At 38.3% G+C, this 22,703-nt stretch overlaps 1 long non-coding RNA gene and 1 pseudogene across 2 annotated transcripts in view; both read left to right on the forward strand.

Annotated features, from left to right (window-relative positions):
• LOC309508678 overlaps positions 1-22,703 on the forward strand; it is a 145,143-nt gene that overhangs the window by 39,904 nt on the left and 82,536 nt on the right. The gene's annotated exons all lie outside the window — the stretch shown is intronic.
• LOC309508398 (baculoviral IAP repeat-containing protein 2-like) lies at positions 8,365-10,164 on the forward strand (annotated as a pseudogene). The gene has a single exon. The product of its transcript is annotated as a baculoviral IAP repeat-containing protein 2-like (transcript).

Below are 22,703 nucleotides of genomic sequence, written 5' to 3' on the forward strand. Positions count from 1 at the left end.
GTTTCTCGACCTCAGAGGGTTAAGACTAAACAAATCATATTTATTTTAGAACATCTTTCTGCTATGTCTACGAAACATCGACATCAAAGATGAGTATTACACTTCAAACTCGTCTAACTATTACACTTAAAGAGGTGCATTTCGCAGCACAGTCATAGTTACACAGTTATTTTGTGTGTGTCGCTAAAACAACAGTTAAGCTAATGAATTACAGATGATACGTGGTATTTTTACGTGAAAGGAGGGTTGATACATTTTTTGTTCTGTCCACACCAATACTTTGACACCAGAGTTTTAGGCCCGATCCAGAAAACAGATGTTGTGTTTTATGTCTTAATAATTGTTCTTCTTTTTATGAAAACGTGTGGTAAGCAGTTTTGGCCTCATCAGCATAATGCCGAAATGTTTTAACATATCGTGAATTTCAATGGTTAGATAAATCATCTAACTATTATATCTAACAATCAACAGTTATATGTGAAACAAGCTCAGTCGCATTAGAGTTGGATTCTTGTTTATATTGAACCACAAGTTTAACAGCGCTATTGTTCTCGGCCTCATCAAAGTTCACACAAGTCACAAAGTTTTCACCGGAGCATACCGACTCTGAAACAAGAGCAAATATTAGCACGTAACATTTTGGACACTTTTGTTTTTATGCATCTTTGATTTTGTTTGCATTTCTTCTGAAACACCCTGTTTTGAAATTTTTTAACATCACTAGCGTAACACTTATCGTATTGTCGGGTGTGATTGTAATGTTTTCTTTACACTTTCCCCCGGATATCTGTTTCCTACAGTTAGCTGTAATGTTAGTGAACTCTAGGTCTTCTCTTTGTTCATATACGACAGTATTCGCATGAATTGGCCTGATTTGATAAAATTATGGTTTAACCCTCTGGGGTCTGAGTGGTTTTTGGGGTCCTTGAGATGTTCTGACATGCCCTGACATTTGTGCTTTTTTCAGTTGCTTATAAACATATTAATGGCAAAGGTGTAATTACACTCTATTTACCACAAACAGGGCTACCATAATATGTGAGCAACATGCATGTACATGTTTGTATTTTTGAGAGAATAATGTTTATGCATGGTTATTGAAAAAACTAAAAACTAAAGTTTCTGAAATAAGGCCACAAAACACATACTAAATATGTGACAATAAGACTTTTGACTAATGGATGTCATTGCCTAGAGTTTTTTCTTCAAAATGATGTGAAAATCATCCTGCCCTTATCATTCACATAACACAATACATTGATTTAAATCTTGTAAAACACTTTTTGTTTGTAAAGACAATATGCGCAAGGGGCGTCAACCATTCAACAGCATCATGCATATGTAGTGGTTCACACCTGAGGAGACAATGGGGCCCGCATACTTAATGAGCCATTCATTCAGGTGTGTCACCTATAGCCACAAGAAAGAATGCAATAGCATATATATATATATATATATATATATATATATATATATATATATATATATATATATATATATACACTGCTCAAAAAAATAAAGGGAACACTTTTTAATCAGAGAATAGCATCAAGTCAGTTAAACTCCTGGGATATTGATCTGGTCAGTTAAGTAACAGAGGGGGTTGGTAATCAGTTTCAGCTGTTTAGTGTTAATGACATTAACAGCAGGTGCTCTAGATGGGCAACAGTGAGACAACCCCCAAAACAGGAATGGTTTTACAGGTGGAGGCCACTAACATTTTTTCCCTACTCATCTTTTCGGACTGTTTTTCACCAGTTTTGCATTTGGCTAGGGTCAGTGTCACTACTGGTAGCATGAGGCGATACCTGGACCCTACAGAGGTTGCGCAGGCAGTCCAGCTCCTTCAGGATGGCTCATCAATACGTGCCATTGCCAGAAGGTTTGCTGTGTCTCCCAGCACAGTCTCAAGAGCATGGAGGAGATTCCAGGAAGACAGACAGCTACTCTAGGAGAGCTGGACAGGGCCGTAGAAGGTCCTTAACCCATCAGCAGGACCGGTATCTGCTCCTTTGTGCGAGGAGGAACATGATGAACACTGCCAGAGCCCTACTAAATGACCTCCAGCAGGCCACTGGTGTGAATGTCTCTGACCAAACAATCAGAAACAGACTTCATGAGGGTGGCCTGGGGGCCCGACGTCCTCTAGTGGGCCCTGTGCTCACTGCCCAGCACCAGGGAGCTCGATTGGCATTTCCCATTGAACACCAGAATTGGCAGGTCTGCCACTGGTGCCCTGTGGTTTTCACAAATGAGAGCAGGTTCACCCTGAGCACGTGACAGACAGGAAAGGGTCTGGAGAAGCCGTGGAGAATGTTATGCTGCCTGTAACATCGTTCAGCATGACCGGTTTGGTGGTGGGTCAGTGATGGTCTGGGGAGGCATATCCATGGAGGGACGAACAGACCTCTGCAGGCTAGACATTGGCACCCTGACTGCCATTAGGTATCGGGATGAAATCCTTGGATCCATTGTCAAACCCTATGCTGGTGCAGTGGGTCCTGGGTTCCTCCTGGTGCACAACAATGCCCGGCCTCATGTGGCGAGAGCATGCAGGCAGTTCCTGGAGGATGAAGGAATGATACCATTGAAGGGCCACCACGCTCACCTGACCTACATCCAATAGAACACCTCTGGGACATTGTGTTTCGGTCCATCTGACATCACCTGGTTGCACCTCAGACTGTCCAGGAGCTCAGTGATGCGCTGGTCCAGATCTGGGAGGAAATACCCCAGGACACCATCCGTCGTCTCATTAGGAGTATGCCCCGACGGTGTCAGGCATGCATACAAGCACGTGGGGGCCATACAAACTACTGAGTACCATTTTGAGTTGCTGCAATGAAATTTCAGCAAAATTGACAAGCCTGCTGCATCATTTTTTCACTTAGATTTCCGGGGTGTCTTTGAATTCAATCCTCTGTAGGTTGATCATTTTCATTTTCATCAAACGATGTGGCATCCTTCGTTCATAACACATTACCCAGTCCATATTAGTATAGATATCCAGCATGATATTTTTCCCCATTGAGATCTGATGTGTTTTCAAAGTGTTCCTTTAATTTTTTTGAGCAGTGTATATATATATATATATATATATTCTACCAAATTGGTTCACAGTTGGAAGCATTTCAATTTTTTTTTTATTTTTTTTTTTTACAAATTTTGCTTGCAAATTGTATACCGTATTTTCCGGACTATAAGTCACACTTTTTTTCATAGTTTGGCTGGTCCTGCGACTTATACACTGCAAAAAATGCTTTTCTTACTTAGTATTTTTGTTTTGTTTCCAGTCCAAATATCTAAAAATTCTTAAATCAAGAAGCATTTACTAGAGAAGTAAAATGACATAAGAAATTCTATTTTGTTTTAAGGTAAAAAGAAAGTACTTTAAGTAATTTTGGCTTAAAACAAGCAAAATTATCTGCCAATGGGGTAAGCAAAAAAATCTGAATAAGAATGGAAAACAAGAAAAAAAAATCTGAATTCGAAAAAAAAACAAGATTTTTTTGCTTACCCCATTGGCAGATAATTTTGCTTGTTTTAAACAAAAATTACTTAAAGTACTTACTTTTTACCTTAAAACAAAATAGAATTTCTTATGTCATTTTACTTCTCTAGTAAATGCTTCTTGATTTAAGAATTTTTAGATATTTGGACTGGAAACAAAACAAAAATACTAACTAAGAAAGCATTTTTTGCAGTGTATTCAGGTGCGACTTATATATCAAAATTAATTCAGACTGAGATGAACCAAGAGAAAACATTACCGTCTACAGCCGCGAGAGGGCGCTATAGTTGGCGGAGTTGTTCAAAAGCGACACCAAGGATGAAGAAAATGATGTGGAATGAGATCGCGGGAGCTTGGTGAACTTGTTTACTGGTAACTTGCTTGTTGGACTCGCTGGCTTATGTTCATTTAGCCTATCCAGCCTCCTAGGTATATGTTCTTTATGCTATTGTGTAGCTGAATAACTGTTAATGTGTTGCGTTAACATACCGGACACCTATTCAGCCTGTTGTTCTGTGTAGTTGAACAACTTGCCTTTCCAGATTAAATGTCTGTTCTTGGTCTTGGATTTTGTGAAATACATTTCTAAATAAATGCGACTTATAGTCCAGTGCGACTTATATATGTTTTTTTCCTCTTCATGACGCATTTTTTGACTGATGCGACTTATACTCAGGAGCGACTTATAGTCCGGAAAATACGGTACCAAGGAAAACATGTCTAGTAATTGTGCAGTTAATTCTCATACTGTATTTTCAGTTTTGGAATATGTATCCTCTCCCCAAATTTGTCAATAATAAAACACAATAAAATTTATTTAAAGAAAAGGCTTATATTTACCTTTTAAAATTTGTTTACATCTACCTTGTAAATATATATTTTTTTTTATTAAAAAGGTTACAATTACAACAACAATTGAAGTGTAATCTTTCTTTGTAAAAACTAAAGTATACATTTTATCATACATATTTCAAAGTTAAGGATTCATTACTTCGAATATAGCCTACATTGACAAAACATACTATATTTAACATATTAGCAAAAATTGGCAAACAAAAGCTTATTTGAGGTGGCAGATATTTTACAGTAAAAATGTGTAATCTATCCAAAACTAATCAACGAAATGTTGTCTTTCATTTGTCTGTAACATCGGTCTTTCGTTTTTATTATAAGGAATATAAATGTTAATTTGCAGTTTAATACGTTGCTTATACAAATACATTTATTTCAACACATTTCTTTTTTTTCACATTTATTTTTACTCAGTATAGCAAAATAGTTTGCTAAAAGCAGATCATTCATTCACAGAACCGCAATTCCTACTAGACCGATCTAATTCCTACTAGAAACGCAATTCAAATTTAAACTGTCTTTTTGCGAGTTGTGGAAATTCATTCATTCATTCACGTTCATTCATTCACACAGAAACGCGATTTACTTGAGAATGAAAAAAAACTTACTACAGTATTCCATCCGTTGCTCCTCGAAATACCAGCACTTCTGAGGTACGTTTTCCATTATTATTATTCCTCACAGCGCTGCGAGACAAGTGCAATGATCTGAATAAACTTGTGTTTTCTCGAGCTGATATGGGGGCGTTCACAGTTTGTATGGGATCGTCTCAGTCATTTGCGTTTGAATAGCGCGCGCTCTCCGTGGGCGGGGCCGATTAAAACGTAATGAGCTGAGATGAGCTCGACTGGAATCACTCTCTTTTAATACAGATTTCACAAGATGAGAATATTTTTGTTTTTTATATAAATTACTTCATTTAAAAGAAGAGAATTCAAGCTTCATGCCTGTGTGTCTGTATGCCTGTTTGACTGAGTATTCGCTGAGTTATTGGTCATTTTCGGACGCGTTTCAGAATGGACTTCACTGGCAGAGAGAAGGCAGAACTCGCTTCGTGTTTATTTTTCTTTATTTGGCAAAAAGCACAACACTTTGTTTTTATTGTGAGTATACACAAAAATAATACACATTTAACAGAATCGATTGATGTATGAAACTCCTATGGAAAATCAAAGTCAACAGAGTATTTATGAGTTTCTTTTACACTGATTAAAAAAAAGCGAGCTGGTATCGCCGGCGATACCTCCGACCTCAGGAGGTTAAACCATCATCTTCACGTGAGACATTTACATTATATCATTATACCGTACTAGTTTTTAAATAGCGCTAAAATGTATATTTTAACTAGGGCTGGGGGAATTAACGCGTTCATCTTTGTGATTAATTTGAGATGTTTAACGCGTAAAAAAAAAATAACGCAATTAACGCGGCACTTTTTTTTTTGCCTCGTTTTAATGATTTCCTGTTGCGGCTGCTATTGAAAAGCCCGAAAATATGCCGTCCCGCCCCTCCGTGTTCGGCGATCAGGTTTCATTCTCGCGCAGCTTTCATGAGCGGGTCTTTTCCGCTCTGTGTGTGCGCCGCCGCACTCTCTGTTCCGTGTGTGTGTGTGTGTGTGTGTCAGCGCGCTGCGCTCTCTGCTCAATGTTCTGCCCTGTTCGGCCCAAACGCTCCAATCATGTACCGATCACGCACTGGAAAAGCAAAGTCCGCTCAAATAACGTGACATTTCTCTGTAGACTTCTGTTTGCTGAGCTGGTATAGTCATGATGGGCAACAATGGTAAAATGACCTGCTCTGATCACATGCTCTGGTAATAATAGCTTTGTAGGACTATATTTTATTTTGATAATTAGTAAAAACATTTTTTTATCTGTTAAATTGATTGATTATGTTGATTGATTGATTATTGAAAAAGAATAATACATTGATATATTGATGTTTAATATTATTTTAATATCGGGCTATTTTCTGTTCCTTTTTTTCCTGTGTTGTTTCATTTAATTAGGTGATTCTAAGTTTAAATATTGATGATTACAAGCTTGGGGGAAATGCAATTAATTGCAATTAATTACAGCAAATTGTGCAATTAATTAGTTAAATTTTTTTTATCGATTCCCAGCCCTAATTTGAACCCTTTATGCGGATATAGAATGCCGCACAAGGTTCTCTGACATATCTTATCGTGTAAAACATCTATGTAGATCTAGCTATGTTTTTTAAAATACCGCGAAACAAAGACAAGGACACCTCTTTCTATAAGCGACCCTCAAAATGCATACAACAAAACAGGGCGTCCGTGTACGATGATTTATCAGAAAATTACTTTTGTTTGAAGAAAAACTTAAATCAGCTGGTGCTTGATAACTATTGAAGTTATTAAACACGGTAATGATGTGTTTAATGCGATATTGATATCACGTTTTAATTTTAACTCAATACATTTGAATGCGCTAAAGGTCTATGAACTTAAACATCTTCATAGTCGGTAAAATTAACTTAAAGCATGCGCAAAATGAAATACATCCTAACTACTTTCTAAATGTTTGTTACAGAACTTATGGTGAACAATTCACCCATGCATATGTTTAATCAGATTTTGTAACTGGATTGAGTGAAAATAATAAACTTCTCTCTGGTGGCATATGCATAACTTCTCCATGACGCTACTTCTGTTGCATCGTGACTATAATTTACATAGTTATTTATGGCTTTCCTGATGACGACACCCCTATACAACCCCTCCAGTGGGGCGAGGGGGCGGACCCCAATCGCCGTCCTGATAAACTCTGCACCGGCTCAGCCTCAGTTATCGCACACAACCCCGGTTTCCTAACTGAAGTGCTCTAGCTCTACTAGCCGCGGACTGCTGTGCTACTGCATCATCTCATTGATCAAAAGTTGAAGGAAAAAGTTGAAAGTCCTGTTTGCCTGAACCTGACGCAAACTACGCTTCTGACCCAAAAACACAAACTTCCGAGCATTAACGCACAAACCCTGGACGACTGTGCCGCAAGGACTCAGGAGATTCCAGGAACATTCCAGGAACGAAAAGCTGAAAACGTCTGAAATGGCGACGCAAAACCTGATGGAGAGCGACTCCCCGTTGAGTTCTGACGATGCTGGGCACAAGTATCATCCGGCTTGTGAGTGCGCCACGGGCAAAGAGTGTCGTTTAAGAGCTACGCTAGACTGTATGTTTAAAGATCATTTTAGAGGCCAAATGGTTGGCTTGATGCACAGGATCATCGATGCTGCGTGTGATATGAAAAACGATTGTGCGCAGGATACGAAACGCGTTACAAATCTCAAAAATGAAATGGATGTCGTAAGAGGCCTGACAAAGTGATGGACTGATGTAACGCCCATGTTTTTTAACGGCAAAGAGCCGAACGGCGTAATCCTCAGAAAAGTTCTGGATGTGTTGCGTGCATGTTCTGACGAATTCGGAATTGACGAAATACTCTGTATTTGTACTTTTGTAACAGATCTCTGCGTGTCACTGGTGTCAAAAAATTAAAAAACTGACGTTGGTGAATTAGTTGAAAGTCTGGTCAACTATACCCTAGAGCAAGACATGATAGCCTGCAGAGATTTTCTATTCTGGTTAGACCATCTGTAAATGTCATTATTGTTTTACTTTATGTACGTAATGCCGATCTATCATTTTCTTCACTACTTCAATGTATACTCGAAAGTATAATGTTGAAATAAAAAAATTACAAAAATGACTATTGTGGTAATGTCTGAGCTCATAAAAATAGTAGTATAATAGTATACATAATAATAATAATATTTAGAATAATTAAAAATACTACATGATTTAAAAGATTAAATATTTCAGTATTTAAATATTTGTTTTCTGCATTTTAATTACTGTATTCCCGAGGTGGCAACCATTTCTATTCCATGCTTGGATGCGCTGCGCCACGGACCACAGAGGCACATCGCGTCTCTGAAATTGTGTGGTGATTTTTCAAATTATACAACTAATTTGCCCGCTGTGTACAGAACCGAAAAAAGGACATTTTGTGGTGTTGAACAAAATTTGATTTTGTTCTTAGCATCGGTTCCTGCATCATAGAGGGAGGAAGCACATACCCCCTACGTCGACCTTCTATCTGTTCAGGAGTTCATTCAATTTTTTAATAAGATTATGTGTTCTGTCATGGACGACTAGACACTAGTCATGGGATGTCCAGCAGAGAGAAGGGCTTGAGTGGACACGCCCTGTGGTCACATTTTTACCCGCCACCGCAAACCTCCTGTCGTCCTCTCACTCTGCCTTTCCCCCCGCTTCGCAACGTAGCCATCCTACAGCTTTCCGCCCCTGCGACAGCCGTAACATCGACCACCACGGCATCCATTTCAGGCCAAACGGAGGAGCAGGTGGGTTACTTAAACACGGCATTCAGCAACCTGGCCCTCTCCAGTCCCATTTCCTCCCGTGGAGTTGAGGATATGTCTCACCAGCGACCTCCGGCTTGTCACAATCCTGGCATGCGTCGGGAACAGGAACGCCTTGACACCTTTCAGAATTGGACTCTTGCTTAGCTTAGCAACTGGGAACCGGGAGATCATGCATTATCAGAGCACCAGAGGCATTACCCCAACTGCCGCTTAATTCGAGGTGACCGTGCAGATAATGTACCTTTATCTGGTGGCGGCCTTTCCAATGTATCTAACTCGGCAATGCAACAGTGTGAAAAAAGGTTGCTCACATTTGTCAAATGGCCCTCAAGAATAACTGTTCGACCAGACCAATTGGCTAAGGCTGGTTTTTACTATGTTGGTCGTAATGATGACGTGAAGTGTTTTTGTTGTGATGGTGGACTCAGATGTTGGGAGGCTGGTGATGATCCATGGGTAGAACATACTAAGTGGTTTCCAAGATGTGAATACCTGTTGCAAGAAAAGGGCCAAGAGTTTGTTCATCAGATTCAAGCAAGATTTCCAAGACTATTTGAACAGCTATTGACTAATGGAGACAGCAACTCAAGAGAATTTGTTGATCCACCTGTTGTACACCTGGGTCCTGGAGAAGACCGTTCAGAAGATGCAGTGATGATGAACAATCCTGTGGTGAAGTCTGCTTTAGAGATGGGATTTGAGCGTGGCCTGGTGAAGCAAACCATTCAGAGCAAAATTCTCGCAAGTGGAGAAAATTACAAAACCGTTCAAGAGTTGATGTCTGATTTACTAAGTGCAGAAGATGAGAAGAGAGAGGAGGAGTGAGAGCTTCTTGCTGAGGAAATGGCATCAGATGGTTTTTCTTTTCTTAAGAAACATCATCTTGCCATGTCACAGCACCTAAAAAGTGTGCAGAGCTTAATGGACCATCTTCTAGAGGAGAACGTCATCTCACAGAAAAAGTATGACATTATTTGTAACTGCACTACAGTCAAGCAGCAGACAGGGCAGCTCATTGAGTTAGTCCTGTCGAAAGGAAATGCAGCAGCAGAGGTCTTCCGCAACTGGATCAAGAAGAAGGATGTCTGCCTGCTGAGAGAACTGATGGCTCAGACAAATGAAGCTGCATCACCGAGTCAAGATCTTTCAGACTTGCCTATGGAGGAACAGTTAAGAAGACTTCAAGAGGAGCGCACATGCAAAGTTTGCATGGATAAGGAAGTGAACATTGTCTTCATCCCCTGTGGTCACCTAGTTGTGTGCAAAGAATGTGCGCCTTCTCTGCGCAAGTGCCCCATATGTAGAGGATTGGTCAAAGGCGCTGTCCGTACTTTCCTATCATAAAGTGAAGATATTCATCATCCAAGTAACAAACAGTTTTTGGATTTGCAAATTTAACTTGATGAATAAAAAACAATGTAACCATAAAAAAAATATATAATGATACAACTTAGTCTAAATAAGAGCAATGTGGAGTCCTCGGATTTCTTAAAAACAACATAACAACAACAACAACAAAAAAACATTGTGACAAACTTTGACAACATGTTTCATGTTGTATGGACAAAAATACTGTTTGAAATATTTCAGTATAAATAAGATCTAAGATGCCTAAGCACAGTTTTTCAACAATCTAAAGTTTTTGAACAGACACTGTTTAGTAAAAATTATACCTTAGGTTAAATTTAAGCAAAATCATTTACATCATACATAAGTCTTCTAAGAAGATAAATAGAAGATATGATTTTAATAAAACTTTAAAGATTTGATTTAAACAGTCTTTTAATTTTAAAATATCTCATTTAAACTTTTAAGGTTATGCTTTTAAATGAATTTAGTATAAACAATGAATGTTGACAGCTCTCAAAGAAACGTCTTCACCTAAAACACATACAGTCCAACAAGATGACTAAATCTAGCGGAGTAATAAAACCATCCTTTGGAAATGGCTCTTTTCAACCCTCTTTTCTTAGTGATTTGGTCTTTTGAATCTTACATGGATTGTAAGGACACGTGTGATTCCTGTATAAAGATTATGTTTTAAAGTTAGTTTTGGTGTGGAAATTTGCATCGCTATGGCGTGTAAAAATACACCCAAAGATACACCCAAAGATACTAAGTAGGAGAATATCTAACTGTATATTGTATATTGTGAACATTCCATCATCTGTTTATTTGGGGTCAGACTCAGATAACATCCTTAGCTCATATATCTCTTTAATTTTGTGCTGGATGTTGAAGTGTTAGTTAAAAGATAAAGGTATTAGTTAATAACAAAAACTTTAAATCAACATGAAGCCATAATATTAATAAATAAAATATGGTATAATTAGAGTTTGAAAATGACTTCCATAATATTTTATTTTAGTAAAGGTATGCCTGGATCACCCAACACAAAGTTGTGCGTTGTGAGTGAGACCTCGCAAAGATTACACCAATATTAGATTTCTCGAACATTGCATGGTTGCACTATGCCTGAAACTTAGTAATCAACATGCATTTCTGTAGGACTGTCAAAAAATCATCCGTTATCATGGTTTAGTTGTATTTTAAAACTCAGTTTTTTCTTAAAAATGTTGTGTCAGACGTATTGGTTAGCATGATTATCTTGTTTAATTGTGTATTAAGTCCATATTTATCAGGTTGATATTTGTAGAAATAAGCAAAATACATTTATAAAACAAAAAGAACAAGTTAATGGCCTTGTGTCAGAACACAACAGGTATGAAGATATGTTTGGTTTTTAACTTTTTATTCTAACTTTAAAGCTAGATTATCCTTTTGAAAAGTGTAATACAGTATTTGATTTTTACACATGCAGTGTTTTCGCCAACTGACCTAAACCGTTGACCCCTGAAGTTATGACTTCTGAAGGCGTCTCATGTGTAGATTCACTCGGTTGAAAAAATGGTATTTTGTCATTTAAACATCTGAAAAAATAGACTGTGCTTAATGTAGTGCCCCCTGCTGTCCTAGGTGTATCTATCCTTCGGAATGCTGGACGCTTGAACCCGGATTCGTTTATTTGCCTCTCGACGTGATATTACAATCAATCTGTGACCCTTGGTTCCACACCACCTCTCACAAAGTGCAACTTAGATCTCTGCAAAACCACTGTCAATCAACCACAGCTACCTATCTGCTCCATTAAAGTGACCACACTATAACTGAAATGTACAATGGATTTATTTAAAAGGAAAAATAAACAGAAATAATTAACAAAACCGAATCAAATTAAATATGAATTCAACCAACTTCTGAATAAATTGGTATTTTCAAATGCAGTGTTTGATTTACTCTTCTATGCACAACAATAGGCACTTAAAGGGTTAACCTTTTAAACTTCCATCAAAATAAGGCTAATGAGTCACTCTTCAAATTAACTCAAATTATACACAAAGTACAAATTTGTCTTCACTAAGTGTAGGCCTAAATCAATATACCAGTGTAATTCTGGTATAGCTATGCAAACTCAGTACATAAATAAAGTATGTAAATGAACTTCAGTTTCAATCAGGAATTCAAAACTGTAACCCTGGATTAATATACCCAATGAATCAGAGTATTAAACCGTTATATCCTCCACTAATTCAAAATAAACATCTTATTGTGGGCCCACCACACACACACTCACACGCACACACACACCCCCGTTGCAGGCCTGAAACGTTGCTTGTGTGCGTTGAGGCCGAATGAAACGTAAAATGGCCGCTTCGCTCAATAAGAGCACAAATAAAATAAACAAAGGATACCTGAATGTAAATGGCAAGGGTTAACGATTCCCGTCACCCGTCAGATCCATCCACGTGAAACCGTCAGCAGTTAGGAAACTCCGTGATGTTCCCGCGACGCCAGAGGAACTCCTAACCGCTATCTGGCTTCCTCCTCAGCGGCTCTGTCACTCTCAATCAATGCACTAACAGTTCTTGGCAATCACTTAGATCACCTTTGATGCTCTCATATTCGCCAATGTAGGGGATAACGTTAAACTTGAGTAAAGTTTCTCGTCACCAGTAACATGAATAGTCCAATTCACTGCAATAGCGATCGAGCATTAAACTATAACAGTTCTTCCAAATCGCGTCGTGTTGACTTCACCACAGAATACTATTCAGCTTAACACTTAAATGATGCAGTAAAGACTATATTTTACACAAATAAACCAGCGTGCTCTGTTATCATGCCGACAACATTTACTTTCCCCTTCCTTTTTTCCTCTCCTCCCTGACTTTAGCCCTGGCCAATCACAGCTGCCATAACTGATATGAGGCGGGCTCAAGCTGTTTTTAGCCAATAACATTAAACCAAATACAACTTACTGACATGACCATTTCTGAACAGGTACACCTTGATTCAATAATAAACTCTCGTCACCAAGCAGCACATTTCCGCATATTTAAAATAAACAAATAAATAAAATACAAATGATAATAAAGAATAATCATGTAGAAATTAACCCAGGGTTACATCCTCCTCCTTCTGAAATTCTCATGTCCCCATGAGTATACGGACCTTAAATATAAATAATAAGTCTATTCTCAGAGCTAGCACATATTCTAGTACTCCTAGCACATTTAGATGGGGGTTGATACTTTTTTGAAGGGCAAAGTTCAATCTTTGAGGAATCTGTCAGATGAATAACTATTCCTCTGTGCACAACTGTCACGGGTCTCTCACTAGGTTGGCCTAGTTCATCGTAGCTTAACTTAGACACAGGTTTCAGCTTCCTTTTAGGACGATGCCCCATGGGTTCGGCCCCCAAGTCTGATGCATTTTCAGAGCTATTTACTCCTCCTTCTGAAAATTCTTCCTCCACTGAGTCTACAATCGGATGCATATTTTCTCTGGAATCCTCGTTTTCACAGGTTTCCTCCACCATTTCCTCCTCTCCAGAATATTGAGATTCACTGTCTGTGTGGGCAGTTACTTCATCCTCTTTAACTTCAAGCTTGTGCTGGAGATCAGGAATTAACCGGGTCCATTGTCTAGACCGGTCTGGAGAATAGTACCCATAGTTTTCATCTTCACTTCCTGAGGAATTATCAGCAGTTACAGAAGTTTCCAATAGCCTTTCCTCTCTCAATGTTTCTTTGTGCTCTTTTGTAGCTCTAGACCTAGTGACTGGCCTTTGAGGAACTTCTTGTCTCCTATCAGGTTTGGGCATTCTCACCGATTCTCCAATAGGTAAGAGATGATCTCTGTGCATTGTCCTGACTCCTCCAGTTCCTTTTTCTGATTTGAGTTTGTACACAGGCAAATTGTCAAGCTTTTCAAGAACAATGTACGGGGCAGAATTCCACTTATCCTCCAATTTGTGCTTTCCTGTGAAACTGAGATTTCGAATAAGCACACGGTCTCCAGGCCTTATGCTTTGATATTTCACCTTTTGATCATAGAGACGTTTGTTTCTCTGATGATTCTTTAGTGCAGATTCAGAAGCTAGTTGGTAGGCTTTCTGAAGATCTGTCTTCAGGTCTTCAACATACTTCTGATATGTCTGTCCTTCTCCTCCTTCTGAAGAAGTACTGTAACGGGAGGATAACACTGACTGTCTGACAACTTGTGAGGGTGGGTTAATGTCTACCAGGTGTACATGTGTATCTGCAAGTCTTTGGTTGCAGGTGTGTCCAATGTTACTGATGAACCAGTGGTACAACGCAATTGGTAGATCCACTGAATATAAGAACCAGCATGCAGTCTTTTCGGTGTGTTCCTTGACCGTGAGAGAGACCGTAACAAGACAAGCTCGACCGCCTTTGTGCCGATTTGTTGGATATTCGACTCCACGCAGTGACAACGATCGCGATTGACTCCTGGCAGCGAGAGGCCCACGAGAATAATCAACGCGCGCTATTCATTCATATTGAGGGAAGTGGGAATTCTTATCATTTACGAAAGAGTGGGCACTGACGTGTATTTATTTGGGACTTATTGCCCTTCCTTTGTCTCACAGCTCGGCTCTACAGTTCCGGTTTCCCCCGCTGGCCACCGTGTCCTGGAAATCGTTGGAGCTGGGATTTGCGTGTGTGTGTCATTGTCATCACCTCACCTTTAGCGCCTCCTTCTCTTTGCACTACGAGCGCCAAGTGGGCGGGGTCGTGAGTGACTAGACTGTTGACTGTGTTCGATGAAACTCTGCTTTATGCATAATACAATTGTGATGTTTTGCTTATGTAAACTTCTCTCGGTCTAGTGGGATATGGGCTGCTCGCCTAGGTTTTATTTATCAATTGTTTATATGTGAATTGGTTTTAGGGCTTTTATACTGATCAAACCAATTTAGTTATATCATTATTCCTTAATGTGTGGGGTTTATTTTGAAGTGTTTACACCGTTTTTAAACTTGCTATTTGCCATTGCTGTGTAAATCTCACGTGTGACTGTGTGCTGTTACATATCACTTTATTGGCGTGATTTGTGTGTTAGCCCTTCTCATTCGCTGTCTAACCAGGGCGCCAGATTGTGACATTGTTCCTAGCCCTTGAATTGAAGCAGTCATATCTAATGTTTTCACACTCTTGATTATGCATACAATTGTTTAGTTTTTAAATTGTTGTATAAATAAATTTTGTATTTTTATAAGACTTTTGGTGTAAGTCTGTTACTTGTGTATAACAAGGGTAAAATTCCTGCGTGTGTCTGAACTTTCACTTTACAGTACCAAAGCACACATCAGTTGGCAAGCGGGCTTCTCGTCCAAACAAAAGAAAGTAAGGTGAGTACCCTGTAGCATCATTTTTAGTACAATTGTATGCATGTACTAATTTGCTGATATGCTGGCTCCATTTTTGCTTTTCTGCAGCATTCAAAGTTCCCAGCATGGAGAGTAGTGTCCTATTAAATCGTTCAGGTTGTGGATCTCCCAGAGGGTGGTAAGGTGTCGTCCTTGATTTCTTAATCCCCAGCATTCCCAGAAGTTCTTTTATAAGCCGACCCTCAAAGTCTCTCCCTTGATCTGAATGTATGCGGGCTGGAAGTCCGTAATACATAAAGAACTTCTCCCAGAGAATCTTTGCAACTGTCACTGCTCTCTGGTCCTTAGCTGGGTAGGCTTGGGCATAGCTTGTAAAATGGTCAGTGACGACCAGGACATTAGCAACCCCTTTGGAATCTGGCTCTATTGACAGGAAATCAATACATATAAGTTCCATTAGCCCATTACTAGTGATATTACTCAGAGGAGCGCGTTTCTGAGGCAATGTCTTTCTGGCTATGCATCTCCCACGTTTTGACATACTTCTCAATTTCAGAAGTCATTTGTGGCCAGTAGAATCTGTCCTTCAGAAGCTCTGTAGTCCGCTCAATTCCCAGATGTCCCGCATCATCATGTAATGAATGCATAACTTGTTGATGGAACTGTTCAGGTAAAACAAGCAGTTTTTTCTCTTTTCCACAGGGACTGATGAACACTCTGTACAGCAGCTTATTCTGGATGACCAGCTTAGGACCTTGTCTCTGTAATAGAGTCATTCGTGGGTTAGCACTTGCACCAGTTGTAAGTACCTTTCCTTGTTTCACAGCTATCTTCACTGGTCCAATGACTAGATCTTTATCTTGAGCCAACTCAAGGTCAGCATGTGTCAACTGTTTCAGAGTTCCCAGCTCCAGCTGTGTAAAACATGCATAAACAGGTGGAAAAATGCTTGAATCGGCTCCCAACTGATCTACCAATCTGGTGAAAGATCCCACATCTTTGTCACTTGTCACCATCTGACAGATTGCTTTCACTCCTGACTGGGATATTTCCGTCCAACCATCAGGTGACCCACCTTCCAAAGGATAACGAGACAACGCATCGGCATCGATGTTATAACGTCCTGGCTTATATTGAAGACTAAAGTCATATGTAGCCAATGCCGCCAGCCAGCGATGACCTGTGGCGTTCAACTTAGCTGTAGTCAGGACATAAGTGAGCGGATTATTGTCAGTTCTAACTACAAATTTCACCCCATAAAGGTAATCATGAAATGTATCTACTACGGCCCACTTCAGTGCCAAGAATTCCAGTTGGTGAGTAGGATACCTTTGCTCTGTTGTACTCAGTTTCCTACTAGTGTATGCAACTGGTCTGAGTCCTTCCGGATACTCTTGGTTCAGTACTGCACCTAGGCCGTTCCCACTTGCATCCACATGTAGGACATAGGTTTTGGAAGGGTCAGCGAATGCCAAGAAAGGGGCATGGGTAAGACAGTGGATAATGGTTTTAACCCTCTGGGGTCTGAGCTGTTTTCTGGCCCTGGAGGTGTTCTGACATGCTCTGACATTTGTGCTTATTTCTGTTACTTGTGACATTGTTATGGCTAAAGTCTGATTACACTGTATTTAGCACAAACTCTGCTCCAATAATATATCAGCAGCATGTATGTAAAAGTTTGTAGTTTTGAGATAATGACATTTATGCGTGGTTTGTGAAAATACAAAAAAAAATTGTCACTGAAATAAGGCCATGAAACCCATACTGATTATTTCTTCACAAGACTTTTGAAAATTGTATCACGTAGCCTAGAATATTTGCTCCAAAACTATGTGAAAATCATCCTGATTGCTCATTCAGATAAGACAATATATTGATTTAAAATTTCTAAGACGTGTTTTTTTTTTTTTGCGTAATACTGTTTTTATTGCATTTTCTTAAACACTTACACAACAATGTACATCACATGTCTGTAACATCACATATAATGAAAAAAAAAGAAAACAAAACAAACAAACAAACAAAAAAACACCGGGGCTCATATTACATGAAAAGTGCAATAGCACAAACCAACATTGGATAATAAAGTATGCACTTTGGAAGACAGAGTTAACAGTACACTGCAATCAATAATAGCCACAGATAAGATAAATAAAATAAAATAGGATTAGTGCAAATTAAAATGTATTTTCAAATGAATATAAAACCTAATCAAGCATTTTGTTCCTCCTCTATTATATTGTTCAAATCCCCTTGCTCAATAAATAATAAAAAGGGACTCCAAATCCTCTTAAATTGGTCTTCTTTACCCTTAAGAATATATGTTATCTTTTCCACTGCAATGCATGAAGATATTTCTCTTAACCATTGAGTTATAGTAGGCCTTTCTATCTTTTTCCAATAAATGGCGATGAGCCGTTTAGCATGTAGAATACATATATCTATCAATACTTGAGTGTCCTTTTTGATTTTCCAGTTATCTGGATGAATACCAATAATGAAAAGCCCAGGATCCAGTGGCAATCTCACTGAGACTATATGCCATATCATATTATTAATTTCTTTCCAAAACTCTTTTATTTGATCACATTCCCACATACAATGAATCAACGTGCCTTTTTCACGGTTACATTTAAAACAAGTATCTGGTATGTTGCTATAAATTTTATTTAGTTTTACCGGAGTTATATAAGTGCGCATAAGCCAATTGTACTGTAACAGTTTTAGTCTGCTGTTAACTGTCTGTGTTTGAGCTTTTGTACATGTTTGCTCCCATTTTTCCTTATCTATCTTTAATCCAAGGTCTTGTTCCCACATGGCTAATCTGGATGTAGATGACTCCTGAGAACCTAACAATAACATGTTGTATAAACAAGATATGTGTCCTCCACCAAGGCTTGGTTTAGATATACATTTCTCTAGATTAGTTAGCTCTGGTTCAGCAAGTCCTTGTCCCCGGGCAGTACGTATAAAATTCCTAATTTGCAAATATTTATAATAATGTTTTTTAGGGATTTTGAACTTATCAGTAAATGACATTAGAACGCCATCTTTGTATAGATCTTTAACTTTCCACACACCATTCTGAGCCCAGAGTCGAAAGCCTAAATCCTTTCGACCAGGTATAAAATTATCATTCCCCCATATTGGGCTAAATACAGATAGAGACTCTTTTTCCTTTAGATGAATTCGTACTTTCCCCCAGACATTAATCATGTTCAGTACTATTGGATTAAATGATATTGCACTCAAATTTTTCTGTAGTATTTTTATATTGGCTGAATAAAGATACAAGTTAAAAGGAATCTTCGATTTCACAAATAAATTTTCTATTTCTAGCCATTTAGGAGGAGCACTTGCCGAAAAATGAAACATTATCGCTCTTAACTGGGATGCCCAATAGTATGCTTGAATATTTGGGAGTTTCAATCCTCCCCTATCGTATGGTAGGTAAAGCAAAGATGTCCGGACTCTTGGGTGTTTATTATTCCAAATAAACTGGATAAACATTCTTCGTAGAATGGTGAAAAATGAAGTAGTGGGGGGCAAAGGGATATTTTGGAAATAATAAATTATTTTGGGTAGTGTATTCATTTTTAAAATATTAATGCGACCGATTAATGAGATTGGTAAACCTGACCATCTATCTATAGACTTAGTAATTGAATTTGTTAGGGCATTGTAGTTCAATGAGGTTATTTTTTCTATATCTGCCACAATCTGGAGTCCTAAGTATGTAAATGAATCTGTAACATTAAGATTGGAAGTTATGTATGATAATTTTGACTTTTCCTCTTGATTGAGAAATAAAATAGAGGATTTAGACTGATTTATCTTATAGCCAGAAAATTTCCCGAACCTTTTTATGAGATTGAGTAAAGCTGGAATAGATTGGCTGAGCTCTGTAAGAAATAATAAAACATCATCTGCATATAGGGATATGCAGTGTGTTATTGAGCCGATCCTAATTCCACTAATGTAGCTTTCATCCCGTACTGCAATAGCAAATGGTTCAATTACCAAGAGAAACAAAAGTGGTGACAGAGGACATCCCTGCCGGGTGCCTCTGTTTACTTTGAAAGGCCTTGAAATTATTCCATTGGTCAGAACCTCTGCTGTAGGATGTGTATACAATAACTTAATCCATGAGCAAAATACTTCCCCAAAACCAAACCTTTGTAGAACCTCCCAGAGGAAAGGCCACTCCACCCTATCAAAGGCCTTCTCTGCATCTAAAGATAAAATTGCTGTATCTGGAGAATCCTTTTTATGATGTAAAATATGAAACAACATCCGTACATTGTGAAATCCCTGATGGCCTTTCACAAATCCGTTCTGATCACGGTCCACTATATTTGGTAAGACATTTTCTAGTCTTTTTGCCAATATCTTACTAAGTATCTTTGTATCAGAGTTTAGTAATGAAATTGGACGATAGGATTCACACTTTGTTTTTAATTTGTTGGGTTTAAGAAGGAGCATAATCAGTGCACCTCTTAAAGATGGAGGGAGTACACCTTGTTGGTATGATTCTTTAAACATATTTAAGATAGGAGAGGCAAATTTTTTCTTAAACTTCTTATAGAAATCTATAGGAATTCCGTCTGGTCCAGGAGTTCGACCACCTCTCAGATTCTCAATAGCACTTAAAACTTCTTCTTCTGATAAATCTGTTTCAAGATTGTATTTTACCTCATTAGAAATCTTAGGAATTTTAATCTCATTTAAAAAAGTTTCTTGTTGTTTCCTATCTTCTGTATATTCTGAGCTGTATAAAGAGCTAAAAAAAATCTTTAAACGCATTATTTATTTTAACAGGATTCGTCGTAATATCTCCCCCCTCTTCCTGAATAGAATTAATAGCACTTTCGGATTGTAACTGTTTGATTCTCCATGCTAAAAGTTTCCCTGCATGGCTTTTCGCCTTGATCATAATAGCTTTGTTTCAGTTTCATCATACTGCTTGCCACTCTAGAGGCGGACATCTCTTCATACTGGGCTCTAAGAAATAATATTTCCTGATCAATTTTTGTATCATTAATTTGATTTTGAAATTGTCTTTTTTCTAGGTCTTTTAATTTAGAATCCAGAAGATTTAACTTTTGATTACATAATTTTGATTTTGTTTTAGTGTAACTAATTATCTGACCTCTAATAAAGGCTTTAAATGCTTCCCACCTAGTACTAGCTGATGTTTCTGAAGTATTAATCTCGAAATATAGGTCGATCTGTTGTTCCATATATTCAATAAACTTTGAATTTCCTAGCCACTTTGGATGTAATCTCCAGTTTGGTGGGTCACTTCTTAAATTGGCATCCATGTATATCAGAGATATGGAAGCATGATCTGATAGTACCATACTATCATACCAACAGTCCTGAATCTTCGACAGGAGAGGTGCTGATATAAGAAAATAGTCAATTCTTGAGTGAATCTTGTGCGTACTTGAGTAACATGAGAATTGGATATCTGTGGGCTTTTGGTTTCTCCATATATCAATTAAATTTAAGTCATTTATAAAAGATTTTAGTACTTTTCTTGTTTGATTGTGTGACCGATCGACTCCAGAAGATCGATCTTTACCCGGATCTAGGGTGCAATTAAAGTCACCTCCCATTATATAGTGACCCTGAAGTGAGGAAATAGTTAAGAATAGGTTAGTAAAGAATGCAGCATTATCTATATTGGGACCGTATACGTTAATTAAGTTTAGTGTTTCTGACAAAAGGGTTCCCTTTATAATGACATACCTCCCCATAGTATCGTATTTTACCTCAGACATCTGAAATGGTACAGATTTATGAATCAAAATAATGACTCCTCGTGCTTGGCTACTATAAGATGCAGAAAAAACTTGTCCAGGCCATCTCCTTCTAACCCTTATTATATCTTCAGATCTTAGATGTGTTTCTTGAAGGAACACAATTTTGCACTGCAATTGTTTGAGTCGGAGCATGACCTGCTTGAGTTTTGTAATATTGTTAAGTCCCCTACAGTTCCAGGATGTCATTTTAAGCTTTACTTCTCTAGACATTGTTATTAATTATATATGCAATGCACCCTTTTCTTCTATTCAACACTTGAATGTCTCCAAAATACACCAGAATGAACATATTCGTAAAATTATAGACTAAAAATAAAAAGCACCCCCTAGTTGAACAATTAGACATAAAAAAAGAAGAAAAAAAAATACGAATTAAACTAAATGAACACATTTCCCAGGTCGTTTCGACCACCCTTATCCCCTGAATTTAACTTCACTAGACACAACACGGGTCCACCGACTCTCTCTCCCTGAGGAACCGTTCTCCTTATGTCAACTCGCGCCAACACTTCCGTACTTAAGCTCTTTAGTATGTAGCTAACTATTTACACTGATAGGTTATGCAAAAAAAAAAAAAAAAAAAAAAAATCTGTAAAAATAAAATAAAATACACAAATAAATAAATTATATTAAAGGATGGGAGGCAAAATATAAATTTCCCCACACAGGTCGGTGAACATTGTCCAACTGATTACGTTTGCACTCTTTCAGTCGCAACCCCATGCCCATGCAAAAATTAAATAAATAAATGAATGATTGACTAATAGTAATACTAAAAATGATCAAAACAAGTGTATAAAGTGGGCATTATCAAAGTCTAAAGTCTCTGGCCTTATATTTTTAATCCAGTTCATTATATCAGTGACTCACCCTATTGGACTCTACTCTGGTGGATTGTCCAAAAAGGTTTCAACTTCTCCAGGGTTCTCAAAAGTATATAATGTTCCATTGAAAGACACCCGTAGCCGTGAGGGGAAGAGGAATCTGTAATCCAAACCTTTTGCTCTAAGCTTTTTCTTGACCTCGTTGTAGCGCTGGCGTTTCTTGCTGACCTCGGCTGAAAAATCAGGAAAGAGCATCACTCGCTTGCCTTTGTACAGAACCTCTTTTTTTTCTCTGGCCGCATTCAATACCCGGACTTTGTCTTTGTAATTGAGGAACTTCATTATTAATGCCCTCGGCGGTCCTTTGTCGTCTGATCTGACACTTTCGATTCTGTGAGCTCGTTCAATGATCAGCGGAGAGCGAAGAGGTTCCATCCCCAGAGCGTCAGGAAGCCAATTTTCCAGAAAGCCACACGCGTCCCTGCCTTCAGCTTTCTCCGGCAGCCCCACCAACCGTAAGTTGGAACGCCGACTGCGATTTTCCAGATCTTCTGTTTTAGCAGACAGCAACTTTATTTTGTCTTCCA

Source organism: Leuciscus leuciscus, assembly GCF_965113295.1.
Source record: "Leuciscus leuciscus genome assembly, chromosome: 10".
Lineage (NCBI taxonomy): Eukaryota > Metazoa > Chordata > Actinopteri > Cypriniformes > Leuciscidae > Leuciscus > Leuciscus leuciscus.